Below are 16,699 nucleotides of genomic sequence, written 5' to 3'. Positions count from 1 at the left end.
GGGTGTCCTCCGGGATCCACAGCTGAGCCTTGATTACCATCTCTCAGCTGTGGCCAGGGGGACCTTTGCCCAGATTCTCCTAATTTACCAGTTGCGGCCCTATTTGGACCAGGAGGTGTGTGCAGTCACTCAGGCCCTCATCACCTCCCATCTTGATTATTGCAATGCGCTCTGCATTGAGCTACCTTTGAAGAATGTTTGGAGACTGCAGATAGTCCAGAATGCAGTGTGCGAGCCGTCATGGCTGGACCTTGGTACACCCATATAACACCAATGCGCCGCATGCAGCACTGGCTAATGATTAGTCTCTGGTCACAATTCAAGGTGTTTATTATTACCTATAAAGCACTACATGGCTTAGGACCAGCCTATTTATGGAACCATCTCCTACCACAGTGTTTCCCAACCGGTGTGCCGTGGCACACTGGTGTGCCGCAAGGCATGGTCAAGTGTGCCGTGAAGAAAGAAGCTCAGCTTCTGGTCTCACAACTTTTTGCGAAGAGCAAAAAGTTGTGAGACCGGAAGCTGAGCTTCCTTCTTTCCGCCTTCCAAGTTTTCCAGCAGCTGCAGCTCCCCACCCGGCTGGAGTTTCCCTGGTGGCAGCAGCAGGTGAGCTTTGGGGCCCGGTGGAAGGGCAGCGGCAACAGGAGGGCGGCGTGCAGTGGGAGGGTGATGGCGGCAGCAGCAGGCAGTAGCTGTGGGGCGGCGGCAGGGTGGTCAGTTGTGAGGCGGAGCTACGGAACAGAGGCACCGATGGCAGCGGCTGGACATGCTGGCATTGCGTGGCTGGCACTTGCCTGCTGGCTGGGCCGGGACGGAGACTCCAGCCCCACGTCCATGCCCAGTGCAACGCCAGCATGTACGGCGTCTAGCAATACGTCTAGCCACCGCCAATGCAGGTTGGCGGGACCACGGAGGAGGGCCTTCTCTGTGGCTGCCCCGGCTCTATGGAACCAACTCCCCCACGATGTCTGTACTGCTCCCACCCTACTGGCCTTCCAGAAAGCTGCGAAGACCTGGCTTTGCCAGCAGGCCTGGGGGGCATGAATATTAACAGCTGCCATGGCCAAAATAGGTTGATTAGTATGTGTGTCGTTTGATAGGATTGTCTGGTGGGTTTTATAATAGTTTTATAATGGGATTTTTATAATTTAGTATTTATTTGACTTCTTACTATTGTGGTTGCATTGTACACTGCTCAAAAAAATAAAGGGAACACTCAAAACATCCTAGATCTGAATGAATGAAATATTCTCATCGAATACTTTGTTCTGTACAAAGTTGAATGTGCTGGCAACAAAATGAAATTGATTGTCAATCAGTGTTGCTTCCTAAGTGGGCAATTTGATTTCACAGAAGTTATATTCTGTTGTTTAAGTGTTCCCTTTACTTTTTTTGAGCAGTGTATTTTATTCTGTTGTAAGCCTGTTGTAAGGAATTGGGAGACATAGAAGTCTAAATAAATAAATAAATCATCTAGCCTGTGGTTCTTCAACTATTACAACTTATGAAACTCGGTTTACATCTTGATGCGTGTCCAACTAAGCAATGCTGTCAAGGAGATAAATAGCTCAGGATCAGCCCTAGCAAGACTGACTGGCTTTGGATTATTGATTGTCCCGGTGTTGAAAACTTCCATCTTTGATCCTGAACAGCGTGGCACTACGTCACTCAAAACTGGTGTGTAATCAGGAGTCTTCCTGGACTTTCAGCTCCTGATCAGAGAACAGCTGGCATCAGTGGCCAGAAAGACCTTTGCACACCTGCAGCTTGTGTGCCAGGCAAACCCATTCCTGAATCAGGGGACCCTCTCATTATTTTTCATGTCTTGATCTTTTCATGGATGGACTGTTGCAATGTGCTGTACATGGGGCTACCCTTGAAGATAACTCTGGAGCTACAGCAGACTACTGAGTGCAGCAGCATAGGGAGTAATAGGCATCTGCAGTGGGTCTAACTCATCCCTTCCCATTTGATCCTCTCCAATGGGGTAGGATTATAATTCCGAGATTTCCCAATAAGTACAAACCTACTGCCTAGGAATCATGGGAATTAGGAGCAAAAAGTTGTCTGAAGGGCACCAGGAGGGCAAAAGGAGAAAGTTTCTGGCTTTAAGAGATCATATTCTTCTGATTTCCATATTAAACTATTGTTTAAAGTTTTCCTCTGAAGATTTTTGAAAACTGCAAATATTACCTGTGACATTGTGAACTGGAACTCAGCAATATATGATCACCTCCATCTTGCTAAAATTATTGGCTTCCAAATTAATTTAGTTTAAATTACTAAGTCTTCAAAACAGTGCAGTATTTCTGAAGGATTCCCACTTGTTGCCATCTGTGCTTGCCTATAAACTAAGATATTCACTCAGCTTCACTTGCCCTGCATAAGGTCCCTGCTACGCTGTTCCTGTCTCGATGTTTTCATTTTTCCTATTGACATTGTGGTCAACTTATTTGATTTTGTTTATCTCGGTATGCTTTTTAAAAGACTGCTTTTATACAGTATTGCAATAATTTGGTCAGTTTGTGTTAACAAGAAATCTAAATAGCTGCCTAGTCGTAAATAATTTCTACTAGATATTGTTGAGAGCTTTGAATGAATATATACCCCTAAACCTCTTTGGGTGACATTCCTTGTATATCCAGGTGAACTGATAAGAGTCTGAAAGGGCCTTCTCTGTGGCTGCCCCGGCCATATGTAACCAACTACCCTCCGATGTCCGTATTGCTCCCACCCTACTGGCCTTCTGAAAGGCAGGAAGACCTGGCTTTGCCGGCAGGCCTGGGAGTCATGAGTGTTACATCCAGGGGTGGGCTGCTGCCTGGATGGGGGGGAAACGCAGTGGGGTAGCGAAAATGGAGCTCCACCCCAGAGCACCCAATTTGCACTGAAAGATGTTGAAAGAAAATGCAGGGCGTCCTACATAAGCCACGCCCACAGTGTGGTAGTAAAAATTTTGTTAGCCCTTCACTGGTTACATCTATTCACGGACAAACTGTGACTGATTGGTATGTATGTGTGTCTGATTGGACAGTTTGTCAAGGATTTTTATTGTTAGTATAATAGGGTTTTTATTGTTTTTACTATTTTTATTTGACTTTTTAAACACTGAATTGTAATACTTATTGTTGTAAACTGCCCTGAGTCCCTTGGGATTGGGCAGCATAGAATGAATGAATGGAGGGAGGGAGGGATGAAGAAAGAAATCAAGAAATCAAGAAATTTCTGCTTTGGGAGATTCTACAAAATCACAGTGCTGAACAAGTTGGGTTGCTGCTCCATCTCCTTATAAGGCATCTCAGTTTGGACAAGTAGCCTGTATTCTTTAGAGATCAAAGTATATTGGAAGAAGAGATTATATAATGAGTAGAGAAATTGTACCTGCCTTCTTACTTTCTCTATAATGAAGTTATTAGAAGCACTGAAACACCCCACTGGACTTTTTCTTCTGGCAATAAAATTACTTAGTACATTATGTTGTCGTGAACTTTGCTCTCAATATAGGATAAGTGCAAGCAAGCAGTTTAACTGTGTGTATCATCTCTGCATACAGCATTTCTTAGTGCAGTGATTTTTCAGTTTCTACCCTTGTTCATTTCATTGTTACTTCCCTTCACGTCACTCCCTTTAAAAGTCAGACACTAGGACTAGGAGTCTTGAAGTCTAAAGCTTTGTGTCTTAGTCATTGGCTGTTGAGAAATCACAGGCAGGGGGTTTGGGGTTTTGGATTTTTTTTTTCATTATTAGCTACTGAACAATCCTTAGATGTCAGGTTTTGTGAATATCAAGTGAGCCTTAATAAATCTAACTCTTCCAAAGGAAGAAGAAAAGAAGACATGAACTATACCACAAATAAAATGGGTCATGGTTAGACAATTCTTGCACACACATATTTGTGTTTGTGTGCGTGTATAATGTGTGTGCATATATACTGCTCAAAAAAATAAAGGGAACACTCAAATAACACATCCTCTATCTGAATTAATGAAATATTCTCATTGAAAATTTCATTTGCACAACTATTCCATTTGCACAACAGCACGTGAAATTGTCAATCAGTGTTGTCTCCTAAGTGGAGAGTTTGATTTCATAGAAGTTTGATTTACTTGGAGTTATGTTGTATTGTTTAAGTGTTCTTTTATTTTTTTGAGCAGTGTGTGTGTGTATATATATATTTCTTTTTGTAGATTTTCACAGGTATATGTATGTAGATTGTTCTGAGTTCGGGTTTTGCCCCATCTAATATTACACGGGGCAAAACCCAAACTCAGAACAATCTACATATATATACATATATAGCTGAAAGGATTGGATACTGTAACCTAGAGGTTAATTCTCTGCCTTACAAGGCAAAGGTTGCAGGGTATGGCTAGCTGATGAAGCCAAAATAAGGCCGAAATAGATCTATCCTAGTCTCCCTTAATTTTCAAATTCAGTAAAAACATGTGACATATATATATATATATATATATATATATATATATATATATATACAGTGTGTGTGTGTGTGTGTGTGTGTGTGTGTGTGTGTGTATATATATAGATTGTTCTGACTTCAGGTTTTGCCCTGTGTAATATTTTGCATGTCTATGCGACGTTTCGGTGAAATCACATTCACCATCATCAGGCTGAAGTTTCAAGCTTCGTGCTGTTGTAAAATGGAACTCAGAACAATCTACATACATATACCCGTGAAAATTTACGAAAACAAATATATATCATATATATATATATATATATATATATATATATATATATATATATATATATATTTGTTTTCGTATATATGTTTTTTTTCTGTTGGATATATATTATCCATTTAATTATAAATGTGGATGTTATCATAGTTTTACATTTCTTATCAAGAAAACAACTGAGATTTTTCCACACATCTTTCTCTTTCCATTTAAATCTATGTCATAGTGACTAATTTTACTTTATTTTTAAATGTACTTTCCTTATTAAGCTATTTGAGTTAGACTAGCCAAATTTGGATGAAGCTCGTTCTCTCAGTGGAACTCTGTGTGCAAGATAATTAGGATTAAGGATCACAAAGAAACCAAATGGGAGAATCCTGGAGAGAGAGGGAAACACGAGCTGCCATTGGAGGTGAGCCAAAGTCTTAGATAAGAGATGCTTCATTAAGTGAACCAGTGCATTCAGAGTGTGAAGAGGAAGGGAGGGCGAAGGGTAGCCGAAAGCTCTTGAGAAGCAGTATTTTGAACAAGCACTTAGTCTTGCTATCTAGCCATGGATGTCATAGTAATCACAATGGGGCACAGATTTTATAGTTCTGTCCAGTGCCTTTTACTATGTTGGTCTACTTGGATGCCACTGAGCTGAATGGAGAGGTTTGTCAAAGCCTTCTTTTTTGGAAATGTACAAGAACATGCTTGGAAATGTTCTTCTCCCATTATAATAGGCTGTTGCTTTTGGCTGCTCGGCAAAAGTGACAAGATAAATCCAAGCTGCTAATAAAGGGGGGGGGGACAAGACTTAAAAGAAGTGATCAATCAGGATTACATAAGGTCAGTTCTAAACAAGCAGGAATGTCTGTCCTTTGGGTGCATAAAAGTAGTTATTAACAACATACAAGAAAATGAAGAACAAGAAGCAAAAATATCAATGGAAGCTTTATTGGTTTTATTCTATAAGATCCTTTAATGAATGTAAAGGGACTTTATAGTCAACTTTTTCCCCATGCTAGTCAGGAAAGTCAAACTTTCTGAGATAGGTTTTGAAATACAGTGTTCCCTCGATTTTCGCCGGTTCGAACTTCGCGAATGGCCTATACCACGGTTTTTAAAAAAATATTAATTAAAAAATACTTCGCAGTTTTTTTCCTATACCACGGTTTTTCCCACCCAATAACGTCATATGTCATCGCCAAACTAGTAATTTTTGCAAATAAATAACAAAAAATAATTATTGTTAATAAATAATTATGTTTATAAATATCAGGATCACTAAGTGTCTTATTCAATGGTGAGTATCAGTAATAATGGTGAGTAAATGGTTGTTAAGGAAATGGGAAATGGTAATTTAGGGGTTTAAAGTATTAAAGGATGGCTTTTGATACTGTCCATAGCCAAAAATGATGTATTTACTTCCGCATCTCTACTTCGCGGAAATTCGACTTTCGTGGGCGGTCTCGGAACTCATCCCCCACGGAAATCGAGGGAACACTGTATTTCAAAAGCAAAATTCCTCTCCCTATTTTGTTGACCCCCCAAAATATCCACATGCAAGCCGCTCCGAGTCTACAGAGAGGGGTGGCATACAAATCTAATAAATTAATTTCTGATAGAATTACAGCTTGCTTGCTGCTTTCCTTCATGGACACTGGCTCTTACTTTGAGTAGACTCTTGCTTTTAGAGCTCTAAATCACTATAACGCTAGTCACCTGAAAGAGTATCTTCTTGTTCATTTGAAGGTGTTTTATGGAATCTTTTGTTATTTGAATCATAGCAATCAATAGACACTTAAGAATCACCCCAAGAAATGAAAATGAATAAAAAGTAAAGTTAATTATAATCTTTATTTGTAACCTTATAATTATAATATACATGGTGTCTGTGTATGCTAATGTATGTATTTAGAAATAATTGGCACTTCAAGAAGAGATATAACACCTTACCTCTTGGTTAAGAAATTGTGATCAGGTGAAAACTTTTTGCATGTTCATTTTCTTGAGGAAGTGCTATATGTGAATAGCTCATGCTTCTGTTCCTCCTACTTCTGACTTTTATCTTTAAAGTGGACTTTAGCTAGACAGTTCTTCAAACAAAGGAATAGCCTTTTGAACAGATGACATTCATCTGTATAGTATAGAGCAGTGTTTCCCAACCTTGGCAACTTGAAGATATTTGGACTTCAACTGCCAGAATTCCCCAGCCAGCATTTGCTGGCTGGGGAATTCTGGGAGTTGAAGTCCAAATATCTTCAAGTTGCCAAGGTTGGGAAACACTGGTATAGAGGTCTTCAGACTTGGCAACTTTAAGACTTGTGGACTTCAACTCCCAGAATTCTGGCCGGAAAATTCTGGGAGTTGAAGTCCACAAGTCTTAAAGTTGCCAAATTTGAGGACCCCTAGTGTAGTAAGATGTGGCCACATTAATAGCAAGGGTTTTTCTGTTATGAAACTAGTGCTCAAATATACTATGGGAAAGTACACTCAACCATTTTCATTTTGAATTTTCCCCCCCTGCTTTTTTATTTTTGAGGCTGTTCTTACTCCCATTTTAATAATGAATTTTCACCTTTACTGACCTGTTTTATCCTCTGTGGGAGATCTTTGCTTTTAATTAGTGTTATTATATTTGCATTGCTCAAATGTGACATCGTAACGTATTTCTCATTAAGAAGAGTTCATAGTTTGTTTTATAATAAATAATATAGTATTGTGTATTGAAGTATATATGGAAACCACTGTAATTTTCCTCTTAGTTCTGGACTCATTATGTGTATCTGTTTTACAAGATATAAAGTACAGATTGTGTACTTAATATGAGATAGCTGAAGAGGCAGAAGTTTTAAATTAAATTTCTATTTGTGTTACAGTAGTAGTTTAACTTCACCCTTTGAGATAGGGAACATCAAAAATATAAACTAGTTTCTGAGACATAATTGTTGTTTGAAAAATTATTTCCTTCCTTCCTAAAATGTGTCTTATAGGCTGATGAGACCCAAATAACATTATTTTCAACTTTAATTAAAATTTGATTGGTTAGTAGTTGATTATATGCTATTGATTTTTATCAACTCTTGGTGATCATTTAGATTTTCTCCATGAGGAGTTATCCCTAACATAGTTTTTCAGGTCTTCTGATGTTGCAGTCATAACTACTATAACAGAGTCCATTCACTTTATTGCTGGTCATCCTCTCTTTCTCTTTCCTTCTGTGTTTCCCCAGCATTCTGGCCTTCTCCGGAGTGTCAGGGGCTTAATTTGTCCAAAGCAAGATAATTTGAGCCTGGTTGTACATGGTTTGAATATTTACATAGTAATCATCATTTTTCTGCCAAAGTTCTCTGTAAGCATTTGGGTTTCTAAGCAGAATCTCTTCATAAGCAGCTAGTGAGAATTTTTTTAAAAAATCAATAAGGTATTTAATTCTTGCAGATTCTGTAACAAGGTTAAATTTCTTCCCAGACTTCCTAATATTTAATGTAAATTCAATTCAATGTCAACCCAATGCATTTCTGTACATTAGTATCAACCTAAACTCTATAAATGTCACACACAGATATTGTAACTGTATTCAACAGTGCTTAAAGATAAGGGGGTGTACATTGGAAAGGTTGCACTTAACATCTTTTTAAGAGTCTGAGGGTCACAGGTGGGAAAATGACACAAATTTTACAAAGCTGTCTTTCTCCTCACAATTTGTATGGAATTCCTCTGTCTTTAAATTATGGGAAGTCTATATAATTGCACTGTAATTTTCTGTTGCTTCCTGCCTGAAAATTATGAACAACTATGCCACCAATTTGGGTCAGAGGTAGTTCTGCCAGATACAAGGAAGGTACCAAAGAGGTGGTGTAATAGATTATCTACCTCAATTATGGAAGGCCATATAATATATGTTTTACTCCTTCTCTAATTATTTGCAGGACATAATTGATTCCCCAAAATGCACCTCTTCACCATGGTTACCTTCAGAGTGACTGCTCTTAACCTTGCCAAGAAATATGTTGTACAAGCTCCATCTGTGCTCCTTAATTTAAACATCATGATTTTTTAAAAACAAAATCGAAGTAATGATAGAGGGAAGTGAAGATTACAAAGATTTAAAAAGCATTTGAAACCCTATTTAACCCTGGAAACAAAGCAAGGCCATTGCTGTAATCAACCTTTCATTTTATAGGAGTCTGTTTTAAGAGAAGATCCATCTCTAACACTTTGGGAGTTTTTAGGCAGTCTATTTTATGTATTTGTTTGTTTGTTTGTTTGTCAAACAAGTATAGTATTATAGTATGTATTAACATAACATAACATAACAAAACATAACATAACAAAACATAACATAACATAACATAACATAACAAAACAAACATAACATAACATAACATAACGTAACATAAGTAGAACGTAGTAATAGAAAGGATAATAAGACAGTAGGACAGGGACAGTAGGCACAAAAGTGCACTTATGCACGCCCCTTACAGACCTCTTAGAAAAGCGGAGAGGTTGATTGTAGATAATGTAAGGTTGAAGATTTTGGAGTTGGGGGAAGCATCAACAGAGTCAGGTAATGAGTTCCAGGCGGTGACCACTCTACAGTGTTCCCTTGACTTTCGCGGGGATGCGTTCCAAGACCCCTGCGAAGTTGAGATGCAGAAGTAATTACACTATTTTTGGCTATGAGCAGTATCGCAGGACATCCCCTAACACTTTAAACCCCTAAATTACAATTCCCATTCCCTTTAGATTATTACTCACCATTATTACTGGTACTCACCATTGAAGAAGATACTTAATGATCCTGATAATTATTAACATAATTATTTATTAACAATAATTTGGCGATGACGTATGACATCACGGGCAGGAAAAACATGGTGTAGAAAAAAACCCACGAAGTATTTTTTAATTAATATTTTTTGAAAAACCGTGGTATATAGACTTTTCATGAATGTCAGACCCGCAAAAGTCAAGGGAACACTCTATTGCTGAAATCGTATTTTCTGCAGTCTAGTTTGGAGCGATTTACATTCAGTTTGTATCTATTACATGCTCTTGTGTTGTTGTTAAAGGTGAAGTAGTCACTGACAGGGAGTACATTATGATGTATGATTTTATGAACAACAGTTAAATCAGTTTGGAGATGACGTAGTTGTAAATTTTCTAGACGTGGTATTTGAAGTCTAGAAAAGCAGGGTAATTTGTTACGTGAGGAGGAGTGAAGGACTCTTCTTGTGAAGTATTTATGGACTCCTTCAATTGTATTAATGTCTGATATGCAGTGTGGATTCCATACAGGTGAGCTGTATTCTAGAATAGATCCGACGAATGTTTTGTATGCTCTGGTTAATAAATCAATGTCTCTAGAGAAGAAGCTACGTAAGATTAGGTTTACAATTCTTAATGCTTTTTTGGCAATGCTGTCTATACTGTCTATCCCAGTCTATACTGGGCTTGGCTAGATATTACTTTTAAGTTCTGCTTTAATGAAGAATCATAGTGGCCTAATTTATAACCAAATGTTGACCTACAAAGAGGCTTACAAAATACAATGTGGATTAATACCTAACCCTCTGCCACACCAACCAAACAACATTAGTGTGATATGGGATTGTAGCTGCCCTGGAATCTATATACATTAGCTAGAAAAAAATTCAATTTAAGTAGAAGAGCATTCCTAGGACCTTACACTAACAAGTTTCCAAAGTGCCAAGAAGACCACAGTGACAAATTCTAATTAGAAAAAAAACCTAGGACACAGGTTATCAGGTAGTCAACAGGAATCCTAGAAGAGAAAGTTATTCTGAAATCTTTAGAATAGAGATACTCTTGGATGAATGCAAAAATTCTGCTCCAGAAAATAGTTCAATTTTTCATTATTAAGATCCAGTGTGGAAACACAACAAACTCCTGAAACTACTCTTCTGGAATTAAAAATATGTTTGAATAAGTCCTAGTTCAGATGAGGTTGAACAGCCTTTGACTCTTACATTGTGGAATCATACAAATACAAAGATATTGGCACTAAAAAGAGGTTTGAATAATAGGTTGAGCCCTAACACAAAACAGCATAGCTGCTGATATAATAAGAGGGCAGCAAATACTTAATGTTTTGTTTATTTTTATTTCCAAGGAGAGGAAAAATGCTTGTGGATTTTCTGCTTTATATACCACAATAATTTCTAGTTTCACCTGATTTAGCAAATGGCTAATCTTGATTGCTGGAATTGTCCTCTGTTTCTCTGAACCATCTAGTGTATGTACAAAACACATTAAGCAATCATTTAACCCTGATTTGCTAAATAAATTACAGTGTTTGTGTTGATACTAATGCATAAGCCATTGTTTTCATATCACCTCACGTTGGAGATACACAGCATTCTGAACTGCAACAAACCACAACTTGGTTTAGATTGTTGGGTGGATGCCATCTATATCTTAACTGACATTCTTCTGTATGTTCTTAATTGAAATCACCACAAATTAGGAATTTCTGGAATTCAGCTTTGACAAGAATTGCTGAAATGAATGGGGACTGTTATTATAGTTTTTAATTTCACTAAGGCATTTGATAAAGTAGACCATAACCTACTCATAGAAAAAGGAGAAAATGTGGGTTAGACAGCAATATCACCAGAGGATTCAAAACTGGCTGACCAACCATACTCAACATGGAGCTAGTGGACTACCCCAAGGCTCTGTTTTAGGCACAATACTCCTCAACATCTTTATCAATAACTTGCATAAGGAGATAGATGGGGAACTCATAAAATTTGCAGATGACACCAAACTGGCAGGAATAGCCAACACTCCAGAAAATATGCTCAAAATACAGAAGGATCTGTATTCTGTATCAAAAATACAGAAAGACAGACTTGAACATTGGGTGCTATCCAACAAAAGATTCTCCAGGTCCCATCAGCTAGACAATGTCGCCTGGCGGGACCTAGGGGAAGAATCTTCTCTGTGGTGGCCCCAGTCCTTTGGAACCAACTCCCTCCAGATATTTGCACTGTCCCCCATCCTTCCACAAGAGTCTAAATACCTATCTTTGCTGACAGGTTTGGGGTCATTAAGACCAACATCTCGCCCTGGCCAACGAATGAATTCATGTTTGATTATCTGAATACGAGTGATTGATTTTTAAGTATTTGGGGTTTTAGTACGATTTTATATTTAGATTTCTACATGTTGTGTATTACTTTGTTGTGAGCTGCCCTGAGTTTGAGGAATAGAATGGCATAGCAATATAATTGATTAAAAAAAATGAAATTGAATGGTGAAAAAAGTATAGTTTTACATTTAGGCAAGAAAAACAAAATGCACAGGTACAGTATATGTGGTACCTTGCTCAACAGTAGTAACTGTGAGAGAGAACTTGGAATCCTAGTGGACAACAATTTAACTAGGAGCCAGCAAGTGTGCAACAACTACCAAAAAAGGCCAACACAGTTTTAGGTTGCATTAACAGAGGGATAGAATCAAGATCATGTGGAGTGTTAACACCAGTTTATAAGGCTGGTGTTAACTGCGGCCAGTTAGGTCCCACCAGTTTATAAGGAAGGTACTGGTATATGGTGGACCACATCCCCTTCGAAATTATGGAAATAAGATTAAATAACTTTGATGAAAATAAATTGGAGAAGCTGGATGGCACGATGGAATAAGGTGAAAAGTTATATCTTAATAGAATTTATGACGACAATGTGAAAAATAAATTCCAATCACTTTTTGTATGTAAAGAAATGTAAACCGGAGCTAAGGAAGAAATTGAAATGTATTGGAAATAATTTAACCCCCTAAATGGTGGTGGGGTTTATTGGTGTTGGGCACTTTTTCTTTAAGATTTTTTCTTTTCTTTATTTGTTGTAATAAAAATTTAATAAAAATATTTTTAAAAACCCACCAGTTTATAAGGCCTTGGTAAGACCACACTTAGAATACTGCGTTTAGTTTTGGTCACCAAAATGAAAAAAGGTTCTTAAGACTCTAGAAAGAGTGCAGAGAAGAGCAACAAAGATGATTAGGGGACTGGAGGCTTAAACATATGAAGAACAGTTGCAGAAACATGGTATTTTTAAGTGTTTCGTTTTCTGGAGATTTCCTTGCTAGACCAAGACCTGAGAACCTCCAAACTGTAGAAATATTTTCTCTGGTAGCTGAACTCCCTAACTTTATGACAATTATCTTCACATATAAGAACACCTCGATGGCTAACAAAGTAGGAGTCCATGTTTTTCAAATGAAGAGTCTTTGGGCCACCACCCATTTGAAGTAAATATAACCTGGCAACATCTTTTATTTTATTTTTTTATTTTTTATTTAAAACAAAACAAAACATGAAAACACACAAAAACTTACAAACATAAAGAAAAAAATACACATATCTCAATTTCTGCCAGAAGCACATACAGAGTTGTATAACTTTTTACATCAAAATTAGAACATTTTAGTCTATATTCGCTGTCAATAGTGTATATTTTATAGAATAAAAAGGGGGGGGAAAGTTTTAGTAAGAGAATAATTGAAAGAAGATAAAGGACAGAACTTCAAAAAAATTAAAAGGAGAAATCGAGAAAATCTACTTTCCTATTTTAAGAAAAAGAAGAAAATATTAATTATTGATCCTTTAAACCTTGCATTTCTATTTTACTTATTTGATTGTTTCTTAGTTTGAACCAGTTATAAAATTTATCCCAAACTCTATAATAGTCCATTTCTTCTTTCCCATCTAATCTTTTAGTTAACATATCCAGTTAGTCACAGATTCTGAGAAGGATGAACCAGGCCCATCTTGGTACCCTAGGCCAGTGTTCTTGACAACTGAGTCAGATAGTGAGAGTGAGGAAGAGTTGGAACCTTAGGAACCTCCAGAGACTGTAGAAATCCCAATGATGGTAATGTCTGAGTCAGAGGAGGAGGGAGACATGAGATACCAGGAGCCCCTATTAGATGCTTGGGTCAGAATGTCAAGCAGCAGACAAGAATATCAGAAGTGAGTCTATGAAAGAAAGGTCAGAAAGTGAGTCTATGAAAGAAAGTCTAGATAGTTATATCTCTAAGAAACAGTTGACCATACCCAGACAGTATATAAAGGAGGATTTCTGGGTAAAGGAGTGTGGTGTTCCAACATTCATAATGGTGGCAGTCCTAGATTCGGGGTTCCATAAATGCCTTGCTGGCAACCTGCTAGTCTTCTTCTAACTTCATCAGGCAGAGCTGCAGCTATGTGAGCAAAACCTGGAGAATCGTGTGTATATGTGTGACTGAAGAACCATGATCTCACTGAGGAATGTGCTAATTAGCTTTGACTCTCGGCGGCTGCCTGGACTTTTATCTCTTAGCCAATTTGATAGGGAAATCTGCCAAAATGGACTTAAAGGCTTGAATTTGCTTGTACAAAATCCTGCTTTTCATATAAAAGTTCTCGATTCGAAATCTCAGCGTGTGGATTCTTCCTTTGTAGGCCAGAGTAGAACACAAACTCAACAAAAAATTAGGAATCGGTTCTACTGAACCGGTGTGAACCAGCTGAACCCCACCACTGCATGTAACCCATTACCATGGGAGGAAGTCCCCGAGTCCTCGGAGAGGGATGGCATACAAATCTAATAAATTATTATTATTATTATTATTATTATTATTATTATTATTATTATTATTATAATATTATTATTATTATTATATTATTATTATTATTATTATTATATTATTATTATTATTATTATTATTATATTATTATTATTATATTACAGTGATCCCTCCATTTTCGCGGGGGTTACGTTCCAAGACCTCCCGCGAAAATCGATTTTCCACGATATAGCGGCGCGGAAGTAAAAACACAATTTTGGGCTGCTCCCGCCCCCCCCAGCGCCTCCGGCGCCCTCGCCGCTACCGCCCGCCCGATCCACCACGTTCCCCGTAGGCACCCGCCCGCCGTTCGCCCGCCGTTCGCCCCGCCCGCCATTCACCGCTCGCCCGCCCGCCCGCTGCCCACTTCCTTCTGTCCAACGGGGCCCAAAACCATGCATTCTTTTCTTGTTAGGCTTCCACACACACCCGAGACTCAAAAGTTAAGCTTAGAAATTTAGCCGCTCAAATCGAACGATTCACTCTGTTTGGGGAAACCATCGGGAATGCTGCTGCTTTGGCCCCGCCCAGGGAGAAGAATCCGGGCGGAGAAGCGCCGCTGTTGCACGGAGTCTTCGGAAGGGAGGCCGCGGGCGCAATTTCTCCTCACGGCTGTGCTTCTCTCCGGCATTTCTACCCCTCCGCTGTTCCTGACGGCCAGAGTATGGCGACACAGGAGGCTGCCCCGACGGAGCGGCGCTGCGGGTTTCCCTCCACAACGCTGCTGCTGCTCCTCTACCTGAGCTACCTGTTGCTGGGCAGCGCCGCATTCTGGGCATTCGAGTCGCCCCTGGAACGCGACGTGACGGAGCGGCTCCTGAAGGAGAAATGGGAGCTCCTGGTGAACTTTACGTGCCTGGAACGGGAGGCTCTGGAGCGGCTAAGCAACTTTTCCCCGCGCGCACACACACACGCACACAAAGCGAGAAGGGGCGGGAAGGAGAAGAGGTGGCGGAAGGCAGTCCCGTGTCCCGCTGCCCTAAGGCTTCCCTTCCCCCAGCATCTCCCCCTTGGCTCGCCCCTCAAGCTCACGCCTCTTCTCCGCTGGAGCGGGCAGCTGTCCTCGCCCGCCTCTGCTCCCCTTCGTCCAGCTCCCACTCACCCGCCGAGCCCAGGAGCAGCCACATTGCCGCCAGCGCAACAGCCGCTCTGCAAAACTTTGGGGGGGGAGAGGGTTAGGGGGAGGCTCCCTTCCAGCCAGCCGGACCCTCACGCCCAGCCTGCCGCCTGCCTTTCTCCTTCGCTCCCTCACGCCAAACCGAATGGCCACTGCGCCGCCCTCGCGACGTCCCGGAGCCCAGGCTGCTCCCGCCTTGCCCGAAGGTAGGAGTGGTCGCGACGGCTCACACCTTCTCCTTGGAGCCCCTTGGCATTGAGGGGAAAGTAAATCCATTGGAGCGCAGCCGCTAAACTGCACCGGCGTCTTTACATGCTTTCAATCCCCATTTTAATTATTTTCTTCTTGTTGAGAGATTTCTAGCTGTCCTGGTATAGGTTTTTTTAAAAATTATTTTCTGAGCCAGAACTGCAGAAAAAACAATTGCTGCCAGTCTGCCTTCCATTGAGGACTTTATATACTGCAAAAGAGGGCGGTCAAAATAACCGTGGTATAGAAAAAAAACCGTGGAGTATTTTTTAATTAATATTTTTTTTTAAACCGTGGTATAGCGTTTCGCGAAGTTTGAAGCCGTGAAAATTGAGGGATCACTGTATTATTATTATATTGTTGTTATTATTACTATATTATATTATTATTATTATTATTATTCAGATGAATGGCAAGCATTTTTTTAAAAATGCATAGAGACAACCAATGGTTTTACAAAAGAGGTATCAAAGTACATCCTGATATAGTTTCCTGCTGACTCAAGGATGGGTGTAAGCTACTTCAATTCAGTCCTAGACAAGGATCTCATTTGGGAATAGCACTGAATTACCACAGCGTCCTGAACCCAGATGAAAACCTGTTTTATATTTTCCTTTCCTGTTAGCAAGTTGAAGGTAGTATCCACAAAAAGAGAAAATTCACCTTGTTTCTTACTGCTGGGTTTATCGTAAGCGCCGTGCAGGATTTCAGCATTGCAACACTAGTCCTGCTATGTTTAACTCCCTCGGTGTCTGGTTGAAGTTTATATGAGCAATGACGTTCTTCTCACATCAAACTGAGAGACTATTTGACAAGGAAGTAGAACATAATAATTGTGCCTGGGCAGATTTACTCCTGCAATGTGAGAATGGCTGCCAGAGTACACAGGTATCCTGCCAAGGACAGATGGGGCAAGGATAACAGGACTAATCCCAAAAGCTCCACCCAAATTAATAACTGGTCCTTGTGCTGAAATAAAGAGGCAAGTATGCAAAGAAGCCATAATCAGTGCTGA

Source organism: Erythrolamprus reginae, chromosome 1, assembly GCF_031021105.1.
Source record: "Erythrolamprus reginae isolate rEryReg1 chromosome 1, rEryReg1.hap1, whole genome shotgun sequence".
Classification (NCBI taxonomy): Eukaryota; Metazoa; Chordata; class Lepidosauria; order Squamata; family Dipsadidae; genus Erythrolamprus; species Erythrolamprus reginae.
Note: the sequence above shows the minus strand (reverse complement) of the source record.